This window comes from Gopherus evgoodei, unplaced genomic scaffold (genome assembly GCF_007399415.2).
Source record: "Gopherus evgoodei ecotype Sinaloan lineage unplaced genomic scaffold, rGopEvg1_v1.p scaffold_117_arrow_ctg1, whole genome shotgun sequence".
NCBI lineage: Eukaryota > Metazoa > Chordata > Testudines > Testudinidae > Gopherus > Gopherus evgoodei.
In genome coordinates this window covers 74148-89575 of record NW_022059780.1, presented here as the reverse complement: position 1 = coordinate 89575, position 15428 = coordinate 74148, and the positions used below count along the sequence as shown (strand labels likewise).

Below are 15428 nucleotides of genomic sequence, written 5' to 3'. Positions count from 1 at the left end.
AGCCTGGAGCCAGGGCCGCTAGGTGCTGCTGAAGAGAAGCCAGCAGAGTGACACAGTGGAAGAGTCTTGTGCCCATACCACAGAGCTCGATTAATCAAAACCCCCTTCTGCTAGCACTAGGCCTCCTTCTTCTTACACTGGGCCCTCACGCGAGGGGGCGGCTGGCACAGCGCCAAGAGTCTAACCTGTGAGGCAGGTGGTGGCTGACGCCCGCAGCCTGCTGGGGAGCTCCCAGAAGTTATTAAGGGACAGAGACTCCTAAATGCCCTTAGTAACAAGGGTTTTTGGGTTCCCCAAGGCCAATAAGGGAGTCACTATGTCTGCCCTATAACCCTAGGTGTCAGGTCGCAAGTCTAGGGGCTTGGCTACACTTGCAAGTTAGAGTGCATTAAAGCAGCCCTGGGCGCCCTAACTCCTGAGGTGTCCACACTGGCAAGGCACATGGAGCACCTGGGCTCTGCAGCTGGAGCGCTCCTGGTAATCCTCCTCCATGAGAAGCATAAAGCTCGCTGTGCCTCGGCTGAAACGGCCGGGCATCAGGGTGGATGACGTGTTGGGTTACTGCACTGTGATTGGCCTCAGGAAACATCTCATAATCCCCTGAAGTCAAGTGCCCACTCTGGTCATTGTTTTGAAATGGGCTGCAGGCATGCGGATATCCCCTTTCAAAGCTCTGTTTCTGACAGCCGGCTGCTTATCTGCTCTGGGACAAAGCAACTATTAGGGTGGAATGCTGCTGTTGTGTGCGTGTATGGGGGGCGGGGTCTGCTGCTGTCCGAACACACAAGACAACATGCTGACACACTCTCAGCCCCCCAAACACACTGTCGCTCCCTCCACATACACACAACACACTCCCTGTCACACTCCACCCCCACACCCCATTTGAAAAGCACGTTGCAGCCACTTGCACACTGGGATAGCTACCACACTGCACTACTCTGTGTGGCATTGCAAGAGCTGCTAATGTGGCCACTCCAGTGCCCTTGCAGCTGACAGTGTGAACACACAGCAGTGTTTTCCCTGCTGCGGTCTCCGAGGGCTGGTTTAACTCCCAGCGCTCTACATCTGCAAGTGTAGCCAAGCCCTAAATTTGCCAGACCAACCTACCTGAGTAACTGGCCTCCACCACCACCACCATGTGCAGTGAGTAGGGGCACGGTGAAGCACACACCACACTTCCTCAGCCTTGTGCATACTGGGGTGGCCACCTCCCTGTTGATGAGACCTGGTCCCACCATCTCTGTGGAGCTCCAGTCTGCCCTGCTGCCACCCCTGTCTGTGTTGTCTTCTCTAGTAGTTGACTGGAAGGTGCGCATTGGCCGCATGCCATGTAGCCGTGTTGTCTCAAAGGGCAAAAGCAGGAAGAATGGTGCCTTCATAGACCACCCAATATTCCATAACATAGTTAAGGAAAATATTTCTCAATGAACTCTCCGTAAAAGATCAGAAACAGCCAGTGTCTGCACCAGTCTACGAGCATTGGGATTTTCTTGAAATTTGTCAGACCAACCTAAGTAACACTTACACACTTGAACCTCTTCTTTTCACACTGTTGCTCATTCTCAAGGTCTGCTTTGCCTCCAGACAGACCCATTCTCTTTCAGTACGGCCTTGCTCTTTCACTGAGGTGTTGGAGTAAACACTTCCCTTCACTCTAGTCTCAGACAAACACTAGTATTAACTGTTTGCTACTGCTGGGTTTAGAAAGCATTTGTGGAGTGGAAGATGCCATTTCTGGGGGATTGTTCCCAAGCTGCAGTACTTGGTGTTCAAACATCTCCCAGCTTCCTTGGTGAAAATAACACCAGGTTTCTTTGCAATATACAGGAAGAAAGCAGCTTGTCACCCCAGATGGGACTTGAACCCACAATCTCTGGCTTAGGAAGCCAATGCCTTATCCATTAGGCCACTGGGGCTCTTAATTGCATGTGAAAGAGAGGTGGAAATTCCCTCTCATAATTGCATATTCCTCACATTCACTCAGAAGCCAAATATCCTATTTAATGGCCTTACAGAAATGTCTGCATCCCCTGGCAGCGAGGCAACTGGGCAGGTCACTGACGGAACTGAGCACCACCTTTCTACCAGCCATCTTTAGAGAAGAACCCCACCCTAGAGTCACCCCTCCCTCCTTCAGCACCTCCACATCTGTGGCTCTGAGTGGCAGTAGGATGATTAGGGGGCAAATCCGGGGCTGGAAGGGGGGTAAGGTCAGCCTGTAAGGAGTAACCAGGTGGGCTACTGGTCAGTTGTTGGGATCAGAGCTCTAGATCAAAGCTGCACAATGACCTGACACCCAGGGTTACAGGGCTGACATAGTGACCCCCTTACTGGCCTCGATGAACCCCAAACCCTTGTTACTAAGGGCATTGAGGAGTCTCTGTCCATTAATAACTTCTGGGAGCTCCCCAGCAGGCTGCGGGCATCAGGCTGCCTCACAGGTTAGACTTTTGGTGCTGTGAAAGCTGCCCCCTCGCTTGCAGGCCCAGTGTAAGAAGAAGGAGGCCTGGTGCTGGCAGAAGAGGGTTTTGATTAATCAAGCTCTGTGTTATGGGCACAGAAAGGGGAAAGGAGGGGGAGTTTATGCTCCCCCAGGGATGCCACTGAAGCCTCCTTGCGGGCTCCTCAAGGTCTGCCGGGAACTATGATGTCCCCCTTTTGCCACCTCAAAGGCTCCCTCTTGGACACAGTGGGTTCACCTGCTGGCTGGAAGCATGTGGGGGCTGCGCCTTAAAGCCCATCTCTGAGCAGCCATGTCAGGGACTAGGGCTTAACCCAAGTGCCGAATCTTCAGTCATGTATGTTTCGCTCCTTTCCCACTTCAGTCCAAGCAGCAAGTGAGAAATGGATGAGACACGCCGGCCCGAAGACTCCTCCCTCCCACTTCCCTGTACGCTGTGCAAAGCTCTTGGCCTGCCTCATGCCTCGTCAGGAAACAGCGGCCACGCTGCCCAAGCCTGAGTCACGTCTGTAGCCTGGCCCGCCACGGCTGACTGCGCGCAGAGCCACACGAGTCAATGGCAGGTCGAGTCGGGAGCCTCGGCTCTTTCTCCTGACAGCCACACAGCGCTACCTAGCGCCCCGAGAGCCTCCCTCATCTTCTCCCGCAGCAGCCGCCTGCCGGGACCAGGAAGCACTGCAGCCTCAGGCCAGGACAGGAGGCCCTAGCCACGCCCTGGCCTGCCTCTTGCCTTCAGCCCAGGCAGCCAGAGGTGCCGGGGAGCTCCCTGGCAGGCCGCCGCCTCAGCCTGGAAATAAGGAAAAGGCGATGAATAAAGAAATCAGGAAATAACAAGGAAATGAAGAGGTTTGTTGAACGGGTTTCTGTCCGATTTACCATCTTCTCAGCTACCGCTCAAAGTTAAAGACCTAAAGTCAACCTATCGGCATAAGTACAGATGGTTGGATGGAAATTAAAAGGAGCTGCTGTCACAAGTGTTAGGTGCCTGCAAGCAGCATGCAGACCCTTTAAAAATGCTGCAGTTAGAGGCTCAGATGAAACGTTTGCCCTAAATCAGAAACAACAATAGGAGGACCAGCAGAACGCCACTCTAGGTAAATGGCAGAGTAATGGAGGCTGTTAGAGGCAAAAAGTCATTCTTCAAAATTTGGAAATCAAATCCTAGTGAGGATAATAGGAAGGTGCACAAACTCTGGCCTGTTAAGTGTCAAAGTCTAAGATGTCAGGCCAAGAAAGAATCTGAGAAGCAATGTGCTAAAGACACAAAAGCTAAGCATAAGAATGTTTTTACGTACATCAGCAGCAGGTAGCCTGCCAAAGAGGTGGTGGGGCCACTAGCTGACAAAGGAGCACACTACGAAGACAAGGCCATTGCAGAGAAGCTCCATGAACTCTCTGCAATGGTCTTCACTGCAGAGGACAGGAGGGAGAGTCCCACCTTGGAGCTCTCCTTATTGGGTGACAAATCTGAGGTACCATCCCAGTATAAGAAGTTTTAGAACAAATTGTTCAATTAAACAGGAAGAAGTCAGCTGGACCAGGTGGCATTCAACCATGAGTTCTGAGGGAACTCAAATTTTAAATTGCAGAACAACTAGCCGTAGCACACAAGCTACCACTGAAGCAAGCCTCTGTTGCAGACGACTGGCAGGTAGCTAATGTAACACCAATTTTTAAAATGGGCTCCAGGGGTGATCCTGACAATTGCGGGCCAGTAAGTCTAACTTCAGCAATGGGCAAATTGGTAGAAACTAGAGTAAAGAATGATCAGACATCCAGATAAACAGGCTCTGTTGGGAAATGGTGAACACAGCTTTTGTAAAGGGAACTTGTACCTCACCAATCTTCTAGAATTCTTTGAGGATCTCAACAAGCAGGTGGATAAGGATGATTCATTCGATATAGCGAACTGGGATTTTCAGAAAGCCTTTGACAGGGTCTCTCACCAAAGGCTCTAAAGAAAACTAAGTGGTTATGGGATAAGAATGTAAGAACGGCCATACTGGGTCAGACCAAAAGTCCATCTAGCCCAGTATCCTATCATCTGACAGTGGCCAGTGCCAGGTGCCCCAGAGGGAATGAACAGAACAGGTATCATCAAGTGATCCATCCCCTGTCGCCCATTCTCAGCTTCTGACAAACAGAGGCTCACTAGGGACACCGCTGGCTAAGAGCCATTGATGGACTTATTGTCCATGAATTTATCTAGTTCTTTCTTGAACCCCGTTATAGTCTTGGCCTTCATAACATCCTCTGGCAAGGAGTTCCACAGGTTGGCTGTGTGAATAAATACTTCCTTTTCTTTGTTTTAAATCTGCTGCCTATTAATTTCATTTGGTGACCCCCAGATCTTGTGTTGTGAGAAGGACTAAATAACACTTCCTTATTTACTTTCTCCACACCAGTCATGCTTGTATAGACCTCTATCTTACCCCCTTTAGTTGTCTCTACAGAAGCTGTTCCATACCCCTCATCATTTTTGTTGCCCTTTTCTGAATCTTTCCAGTTCCAATCTATCTTTTTTGAGATGGGGCGACCACATCAGCACACAGGATTCAAAGTGTGAGCATACCATGAATTTCTATACAGGTGATATGATATTTTCTGTCTTATTATCTATCCCTTTCTTAATGATTCCCAACATCCCGTTGCACGTTGAGTGGGTGTTTTCAGAGAACTAGCCACAATGTCTCCTAGATCTCGTTCTTGAGTGATAACAGCTAATTTAGACTCCATCATTTTATATGTATACTTGGAATTGTGTTTTCCAATGTGCATTACTTTGCATTGATCAACATTGACTTTCATCTGCCATTATGTTGACTAGTCACACAGTTTGGTGAGATCCTTTTGTAGCTCTTCGCAGTCTGTTTTGGATTTGACTGTCTTGCGTAGTTTTGTATCATCTGCAAATTTTGCCACTTCACTGTTTACCCCTTTTCCCAGAGCATTTATGAATAAGTTGAACATTACTGGTCCCACTACGGACCCCTGGGGGACACCTGGGGATAAGATGGAAGAGCCTCTTCTGACACTGGCAGACCAGGTGCCAGCTCATGCCAAGGCCTCTAGGCCTTACTGAGAAGTGACAAATGCATGACTGGAAACTAGTCTTGCTCACCTGTTTGTTAGTGTCGTTTTAGATTTATAAAAATGTGTTTTGTGTTTAGACTTTATGAAAAGCTTGTAAGTTGCTGCATGCATCATTCTCACCTATAATAGCTGTATCCCATGGTATAAGGTGATATATAAGTGTTGGCACTAAAACTGTAAACCCCCTTGCCGCCACCCCGCCACCCCTGCCCCGAGTCAGGAGAGAAGCATTACCAAGTGTGAAATGCTAGTTTACCAGGAAAGGAGTCATCTCTTTTCCAACAAGAGAAGGCCCTGACTGAGACATCAGACAAGTCACTGTGGATCATCGGTGGACAAAAGACTTGGTTGATTGTATATACACACACACACACAGTAAGAAACTGCCCCTATGCTTGGACTTCAGGCAGATGGTGCAACTTCTAAGCATAAGCAAGGGATCCCGGCTGTTTGGCCAGGGTTAGCCCTAAGGGACATACAGAGCTTGCATGTTACAGCAGCTTCTACTGCTGTTTGAAACCTTAGACTGTAACTCCTTTGTGTGTATGTTTACTGGCTTTAAACTGGTAAATAAGTTCCTCATTTCTTTTCCTAGTCAATAAAGCTTTAGCTCTAAGCTGCTCCCATCAGCTTCATTACTCCACTGGCCACGAGAGGCGGTAGCTCTGTCAGTGGGAGAAGCTCTCCTGCCGACACAGCGCTCTCTACAACGGTGCTTAGATCAGGATAATTTACATCGCTCAGGGGTGTGGATTATTCACACCCTTCCCCCGAGCGACGTAAATTATACTGAAGTATGTTCTCGTGTAGACAAGGTCTAAGATACCAGAGCAACTGCTGCTGCTGCTTTTTGAACAGGAAGAGAAGGAGGAGGCTGCAAGATGGTGAAGGAGAGAAAAGCAGCACTGCAGCAGCCGAAGAAGGTAAAGAACAGGAGAATCCAGAAACCAAGTCAGGTACAGAGGACCTCTCTGCAACCTCCTCGAAGCTCTCATTTTAAGAGGGGTGAAGACTGTAGAGTATGAAGCTTTCTCTCACAAACTGTGAAGAAATAGCTTTACACTCTAATGCTCTAGGTAAGGTCAGTTCGGTGATTGGGTTAGTGAGGGATTCAATACCATTTAACTAATCCACTTTCAAGTCACACATTTTGCCAATCAAAATTCATTTTGCTGAGTGTCCCCCTGTAGGCAAGCCCCGAATTCGACGTTCTGATCCGTCTCTTCAGTGCCCAGGATTTGTGGTATAGAAAGAGCAGCAGGCCAGAGGCCGGGCAGTGTCTGCAGCAGGCTAAGCAGGCACTTCTGTGCAGTGGGGCTCTCTCACTTTTTATAGTGGGGGTGCTGAAAGCCTGTGAACCGTACCCAGGTGTGTTCACAAGCAGTGTGAAAATGTGCAATTCCCGCTCACACTACACAGGGGCAGCACAGCTCCCGGGTTCTCTGGAATCACACAATAATGTTGGCCTTGTTCCCACAGCATCTGGAGCTTTTCACAGTAAGACGGGGGGTGCTGCAGCACCTGCCGCACCCCTCATTCCCGCACCTCTTCTTCTCTGCAGGGAACTTGTTATGCCATGAGGGGGTGAAGGGAGACAGTGCAGGTGACCCAGGCACACACCCCTAGCACTGCAGCTCCAGTGCTGTGTTCGGGATTCATTTCTGCTCTCTGATAAAACTGCCCCAGGCTCCTCTGTCCAACTAATATTTGTCCAGGCTCCCCGGAGCTGTTAGTATCTGTCCAGAGCTTTCACCAGCCCTGCCCCAGGAGAGCTGGCTCTCGCCCTGCTCTAGGAGAGCCAGGCAGGCCCTGAGCAGGGCGGCAAACGGTACTAGACAGTGACCCTAGGCCAGTGGTGCCAGAACAATCTGTATAGTGGGGGGTGCTGAGCCACTGAACCAACTGTAACCCCTGGGTGTGATGGAAACCACGTCAAGCCAGGGGCTGCTGCAGCACCCCCAGTTCCAGCACCTCTGCCCAGGCAGCTCCCCCAGCCTGACACACACACACAGCCCCTGCACCCGCCCCACCCCAGGTCTCCTCAGCCCAGAGGTGAGCCCACCGGCTGAGTGGGGAATCAAAACCCCCTGAAATTACCCTGGGATCAGCATGATCTGCCTCTGTCCTGTCCTGCTCTGAATGTATTCGGAGCAAGTCAGTTTCCCTGTCCCAACATGTGTCCTGCCATGTGTCTCTTCTCCTCCATATTCCCTCCAAACCACCCCATTTCTGCTGCACTCCTGGCTGAGTCTCTGCCAACCCCCCTTCTCCTCTCCTGCCCCAATATCTCCCTGCCCCTACAGGTCTAGAGGGCTGGATCCCTCCCTTCTCCCCTCATTTCCTGCCTCTGGGGGTCTATGGAGATTGGTCTCTCCTCCGCCATCCCCTCTCCTGCCCCCCCATATCCCACTGCCTCTAGGGTCTACGAGGCTGGGTCTCTCTTCCCTCCATCCCCTCCCCTGCCCCCAATATCCCTCTTGGGCTCTATGGGGCTGGGTCTCTCTCCCTGTCCGTGTGCTCCCTCCTGCACAGCATGTCCTAGGAGTGACTCAGTTTCCTTGGACCAACATTTCACCACCCACATGTGTCTCTTCTGTCCCCCAGCTCCCTCCACCCCACCGCATTTCCCCTGCACCCCAGGCTGGGTCTCTGCCAACCCCTCTTCTCTCCTCTTGACCCCAATATCCCCTGCCCCTATGGGTCTATGGGCATGGGTATCTCCCTCCCCCCATCTCCTCCCCCAATATCTCCCTGCCCCAGGCTGTGACGTGCTATGACGTAGCTGTGACATGTGCTGGGGCCAGGGCCGGCACCAAGGTTTTTACTGCTCCAAGTGGCGGGAAAATGAAAAAAAAGCCACGATCACAATCGGCAGCAGCTTCACTGCGTCGCCTTCTTCTCTGGCGGCAATTCGGTGGCAGCTCCTTCCCTGCGAGAGAGATCGAGGGACCCACTGCCGAATTGCTGCCGAAGAGCCCGACGTGCTGCCCCTTCCCCTTGGCTGCCCCAAGCACCTGCTTGCTGAGCCGGTGCCTGGAGCCGGCCCTGGCTGGAGCTCTGATGTGCGCTGGGGCTGTGACCTGCTCACTCCCCAAGGGCAACTCACTCACTTGAAACCAGCAGGACAGAAGGTGTCACGTGTCCATGGGCGGGGTTATGCAGATGAGCAGTGGCTGGCGGCAGTAGGGAGAGCAGCGAGATGAACCGAAGGAGCCGGGCAGAGAGAATTCTGTGTGTGGACAGAATCTGTGGGGAGTTCGTGTGGGGAGTGCCTGCACCGGAGTCACTTCAGGGCAGTGATTGCCACTGAGCTACGCAGTGACAAAAGGTGTGTGAATGGGGTGTGGTGCCTGGCTGGGAGCAGCTTGTGGTGATAAGAAAAGAGGTGGGAGCAAGAGGTCCTGTCCTAGCAGGGGACGTATACCCTGAGAGGGTGTTTTGTGGGTGCAAGTAGGTTTGGGGGTTTCTTGCAATGATAGGGGGTGTCTGGTGGGTGCAGCTAGAACCCTTCTAACCCCACTAGTTTTCTCTGTGTTGGGGGGGGGCAGATTCTGTGATGTCACAGTCCCTGGGGGAGGAGTTTGAATCATAACTCCAAAGTGGGAGAACAACTCCCCCCACTCCTGCTCAGTCTCCACTAGGGGGCTGGGCTGGGCTCTCTAGGGAGGGAAGCACAGGGAAAAAGTCTCCCCTATGGAACCCAGGAGTTCTGGATCCCAGTCCCCCTGCTCTAGTCCCCCTCCACTTCCAGAGCCAAGGATAGAACCCAGGGGTCCTGGTGTCCAGGCCCTCCCTGCTCTGACCACTAAACCCCACTGCCCTCCCAGGGTGGTGTAGGGGTCACTGGGTCCGTGTCCCAGCTCTGCTAAGGGCCTTGACTGATTTTCCCAAAGTGCTTCCTTCTGAATCTAGCCGACGAAGTGGGGATTCACGCATGAAAGCTCATGCTCCAATATGTCTGTTGGTCTATAAGGAGCCACAGGACTCTTTGCTGCTTTTACAGATCCAGCACATCTGCCCCCTCTGCCCGGTCACTGCCCACCCCGTGTGGGGGCACCAGCACTGCGCTGGGTAGTGATGGAAAATTGTCCAAGCTGGCCCAGGGGAGACGTGTGTGTCCCTGCTGCCCTCTGCTGAGCCCTGCTCTGTGTGTTTGTGCGTCTGTGACACTGTATCAGTGTGTTGCTGGGCTAACCAGTAGGAAATGGCTTTGCAGGATTTTTGTATTCTACAGCAAGTGACTGACACACACACGCAAAGGGACTCACACAATCCCAAGAACACTCACACACAACACACCCAGAGGGACATGTTAGTCCAACCCCCAAAGAGAGAAACAATCACACCCCCAGCCACACTCACAATAACCCCCCACACACACCATAACATTCACAGTTGTGCTCAGAGACACAACTGCACGCAGTTCACTCCCACTGCTCCAAATACAAGGACCTCCTGCCCCACACAGCATGTGCCAAGGCCTGTTGAACTCACTGCCACTGGACAGCTACCAGTGAGAATGACCCCCTCGTGCTGGATCATCTGCTTGGCCCACCACTCCCTCTCGGGGCACGCTGTGCGGCATGGCTGGGGATTGTGCAATAGCAGGCTGGGGCCGGGTCACTCCACTTCCTGCAGGAAGTAGCCAGCCCCCTGTCCCCCACAGCGGCCTGGGACCAGCCCCCTTCTGCTTCCCCCCACGCAGGCCTGGGGCCTCAGCCTGCTCTGCTCCCCTGGCTCCCAAGTTTGGGGGGAGGGGGGAACCGCCCCACAGCACTCGCCGGCAGCATGGCTGGGAGCCAGAGGAGTGGACCATGCAGTGAGTGCAGGGGCGGGGGGGCAGGGCTCGGGCGGAGCAGGGGCAGGGGCCATGGCAAAGAGCCAGGCAGTCCCCCCTGCAGCAGCTCCCCACCTCAGCTCACCTCCGCTCTGCCTTCTCCTCTGAGCACGCTGGCGCCGCTCCACTTCTCCTGCCTCCCAGACTTGCGGTGCTAATCAGCTGTTTAGTGTGGCAAGCCTGGGAGGGGAGGAGAATTAGAGCGGGGGCAGCGTGCTCAGGGGAGAAGACGGAGCAGAGGTGAGCTGGGACAGGGAGCAGTTCCCCTGCATGCCCCCACCCCCGTTACTTTCTGCGGGCAGCCCTCTCCCTGCACCCCCCTGCCCCAGCTCACCTCCACTCCTACGCTGCCTCTTCCCCCAAGACCCCTCCTCCCGCTCACTGCTCTCGGCCCCCTCCCCACCCTCACTCACCCTTACGGTCATTACAAAGTGGCAAGGCAGAGCCCTCCCATTTTTAAAAGTCCTGGGGTGTTGTTCGCCCCTGTTCAGGCACCCCTGGGGCCCTGCACTTCACACAGCTCTCCCTGATTTCAGCTGTTAGTGAGGGAGCCTCACTGCTAGCGCAGACTGGGCAGTTTGTTGGATGAGAGACACTGTCCCAAAGCAGGACTAATGCTTAGACCTGGTGATCAGTGATTTCAGATCTGTTGGTCTGCAGCAAGACTCTACAGTGAGTCTTAATCAGCTCTGTTATTACACAGGGACGAGCAAAAGGGTGAAATGGTGCCTGGAAGCCTTAAGAAGAATCCACCCCACCAAGTACAATGCTTGTTGATACCGGCTCCTAACCCCACTGAGAATGTTTTGGGGTCACTCCTCGCCTTTATCAACCTAGGGGACTGAGAGACTAACAATTAATAGGTGCTCCAGTAGCACAATTGGTTAGTGCACAGTACTTATAGGGCAGTGCTGAGAGGAGCTATGCTGAGGTTGTGAGTTCAAACCTCACCTGGAGCACTGGTTTTCATTAACCAAATGGCTTCACCCCCTCATTTGGCCCTGTGGAATGTAGAATTCCAGCCCTGGGGACATTGAAGCAGGGTAGGAATCAAAAATGCCCCCTTAACTTATTACCTCCTCTCCAGAGTGCAGGTCAGAATCTACAATCCTTTCTCCCCCACCAGCCCCTGTGCCAGGATCCCTCAAGTCCTGCCCATCCTTGACCCCTGAGCCTGGAGGGAGAGGAGCAAGGAGCCATTGTTAGAGGGCTTTCCCTTCCCCTGCCCACTTCCCTGGCTCTTGTCACACAGACAGCAAGCAGCAAAAGACCAGAAGTCCGAAGTGCAGACAAAGGGATGTTTACTGGGGTTAGTTTCCAAGCAAGCAGATTCCAAAGCCCTTCACACCAGTCAGGCTGATCTCTATACACCAACAGAGTCTGTTCCCCTGTGTTCGCTACCCAGCTCTGACACCACAGAGCGTTTACCTCACATCCCTACAGACAATTCTTTCCTGGGCGCTGGCTGGTGAGTCTTGCCCACATGCTCAGGATTTAGCTGATCACCATATTTGGGGTCAGGAAGGAATTTTCCTCCAGGGCAGATTGGCAGAGACCCTGGGGGGTTTTCACCTTTCTCTGCAGCGTAGGGCACGGGTCACTTGCTGGAGGATTCTCTGCACCTTGAAGTCTTTAAACAACAAGTTGAGGACTTCAATAGCTCAGACATAGGTCAGGGGTTTGTTACAGGAGTGGGTGGGTGAGAGTCTGTGGCCTGCGTTGTGCAGGAGGTCGGACTAGACGATCATAATAGTCCCTTCTGACCTTAAAGTCTATGAGCTCTGACACTGCAGAGTGTTTACCCCACGTCCCCCTTCCCAGCTCCAACACCGCAGAGCCTCGCCTGTGTCCCTGTTCCCCGTTCCCTATTCCCATCCCCCCCGTTAGCAAGCATGATTCCAATTTCCCCGCCCACTGCCTGTTTGACCCCAGTTTATACAGTAATATTCTCAGCGAGACCTTAACCAATCATTTTACTGAAATGTAATTAATCAATTCTAACCTATTGTAACAGAATTCTCTAACCAATTACATCCCACTCCCCTAATTAACTTACACCCAGCAAAATTAATTCTGCAGCAGACAGAAACAATTAGAGGACCAGACAGATTGACAATAGAAAAGCAGGGGCCATAAAGATAAACCCTACAGAAATGACGGTTTCACAACCACAACCATTGAGAAGGGATTTCTTGCCAGACCGGATGCTCCCTTAAGATCTGTTTCTTTATCTGGTGGTGATGGGCACTATTGGGACAGAATCGTCTTACTAAGAGCCCAACCCCAGCTTAGTTCAATGTGACGGGTTTGGGAGGTGAGGATGTGACCGTTCACTTCCCAGCGTATGGCTGCCCCTGCTACTTAGCTAAAGGCCTTAACCTACTGTCAAGGTTTTTTCCCCACTCTGAACTTTAGGGTACAGATGTGGGGGACCTGCATGGACCCTTCTAAGCTTAATTACTAGCTCAGATCTGGTAACACTGCCACCATCCAGAAGCTAGTGTCTGGAACACTTTCTGTCCCCCCAAAACATTCCCCTCCCTGGGCAGCCTTGAGAGGCTTCACCAATTCCCTGGTGAACACAGATCCAAACCCCTTGGATATTAAAACAAGGAGAAATTAACCATCCCCCTTCCTCTCCCCCCACCAATCCCTGGTGAGTCCAGACCCAATCCCCTTGGATCTTAAAACAAGGAAAAATCAATCAGGTTATTAAAAGAAAAAACTTTTAATTAAAGAAGGAAAGATAAAAATCATCTCTGTAAAATCAGGATGGAAAATACTTTACAGGGTACTCAGATTTATATAGCCCAGAGGAAACCCCTCTAGCCTTAGGTTCAAAGTTATAGCAAACAGAGGTAAAATCCTCTCAGCAAACAAGGATCATTTATAAGTTAAGAAAACAAAAATAAGACTAACACGCCTTGCCTGGCTGTTACTTACAAGTTTGAAACATGAGGGACTGATTCAGAAAGATTTTGAGAGCCTCGATGGACGTCTGGTCCCTCTTAGTCCCAAGAGTGAACAACCCCCAAAACAAAGAGCACAAACAAAGACTTCCCTCCACCAAGATTTGAAAGTATCTTGTCCCCTTATTTGTCCTCTGGTCAGGTGTCAGCCAGGTTCACTGAGCTTCTTAACCCTTTACAGGTAAAAGAGACATTAACCCTTAACTATCTGTTTATGACACCTACGAACAAGGGCTCAGACTCTCCTAGGGAGAGAAGGCCCAGACACAGGCAGACTGGGATTTTGGTTCTTTGTTTTATACCCCTGTCACTAGCTAAGTGATAAAAATACGCCTAAGTTCTTAAAGTCTAGGCCTGTACAAGCAGCCTGAATATCTCTATTCTAACAGCCATCGGTCCCTGTGGAAAAATGATCTATTCAGGGTTGCCCCTAGACATTTTGGTGTCCTACACAGCACCCCGTCCCCCAGCCCGAGCTGGCAGAGCGGAGCAGGCTGGGGCCAGGTCATTCTATTTCCCGCCGCCCGGTAATTGCAGGGCAGGCCAGACCCCACACTCACGGGGTGGCAGGAAGTGGAGTGATCCGGCCCCAGCCTGCTGCACTCTGCTCCCAGCCTTGGAACTTTGGGGGGTGGGGGGAAATGCCCCCCAGCACTCACCAGCGCCGCAGCTGGGAGCTGGTGGAGCAGAGCAGGCTGGGGCAAGGTCGTTCCACTTCCCGCCTCCCGGTGAGTGCAGGATGAGACTGATCCCTCCTGCAGTCCACTGGGATGTAGCTCAGGGGAAGGGGCAGAGGGAGGGGGGAATGGAGTGGAGCAGGGGTGGGAGGAGGCGTCATGTGAGCAGAGTAGGGGTGGGGGCTTTGTGGAAGGTGCGGAGGAGAGGCAGCTTTCCTGGCCTGCTCAGCCAGCCGGGGGATCGGGCGGGCCACTGGAGCAGTACACAGCTGCGTAGGGCACCAGGAAAAATGGGGCAACTTGGTGTCTCCACATCCCTTCACCAGGCAGTGTCCCTGTAGTGTGTGCTGTCTTCATAGGTCCTTTCTCAGTCTTTCTCACCCTCTTGTCTTGAGTCTCCTGTGTCCCTGCTTTCAAGCACAGACTAACTGGCTGTTCAGGGGAGGGGAGGACATGCCTATGTGTGCCCAGCAGACAGTGACAAAGACCCCTAGCCAGCCTGCTCCCTGCCATGCCAAACACCCACTGAAGGCCACCCACAGACCAGCATGCAGGGCGGCTGCTGATGCTCTGTGGCCAACATCAGAAGAAGGTAGGAAAGCAGTGCCAGCCCCCTGGTGTGACCTCTGTCTGTTCCCACTCACAGTGCTCACTTTTGCGATGGGGCAGGAGATTTTACCCCAAGAGGCTTTTCCCCAGCTGGTGAGAAGCAGAGAAACACCCAGGCTCCCAAGGTGCTATTTACCAAGCCCCCTCAAGTACAGGGACAGGCGCACATTTGGAAGAGGGAAACTGCTCTACACGCCAGCCTGGGGAGCTGCCCAGTTTCTTTGGCAAGTCAGGAATGGCAAAGGCTAGACTGGAAGCACCTGGGGCTCATGCCCCAGCCTTTGTGATGTCCAAACCCCAACTCCTTCCTCGGGCTCTAGCTGAAACCAGAGCATTGGCCTGAGCGACCAAGAAGAGGTTCCAGCTCTGAAGGAAGCAGGACTTCCAGCACAATGGTAAAACTGCACAAGCACAACCACAAAGGGACTAGAACTCTCAATCACCTGATCCAAAGTCAAATGCCTTATCCATTAGGTCACCTCGTCACACAAGAAAAACCTCTCCAAGTACTTCTTTAGAGAAGATGGACACTGTTTCTCAGACTCAGGTCATCTACTGACGGGGGCCGAGACTCTCTGGGCACAAGAAGTCGAGTTCCCAGCGAGATGTGAGACTTAATTCTATGGAACCATGTTCAGGATTTTGGCAGGGAGGCTCAGGCATGGGGGATTGAGGTGCAGCGGATGAACTGGCTGTCTAGGTGCAGAGATTTAGTCACACTGAGGCACAGGAGGGAGGAGAAGGAGGAATCCTGCTGATGGTCAGTGGCTGTGCAGAAA

At 52.3% G+C, this 15428-nt stretch overlaps 2 non-coding genes across 2 annotated transcripts; one reads left to right on the top strand and one right to left on the bottom strand.

Annotated features, from left to right (window-relative positions):
• Window positions 1-1846: 1846 nt before the first annotated feature.
• Window positions 1847-1919, bottom strand: TRNAR-CCU. Its single transcript has one exon. It is a non-coding gene; the product is annotated as a tRNA-Arg (tRNA).
• Window positions 1920-11259: 9340 nt separating this feature from the next.
• TRNAI-UAU lies at window positions 11260-11353 on the top strand. The gene is made up of 2 exons: window positions 11260-11297; window positions 11318-11353. It is a non-coding gene; the product is annotated as a tRNA-Ile (tRNA).
• The last annotated feature ends 4075 nt before the right edge of the window (window positions 11354-15428 follow it).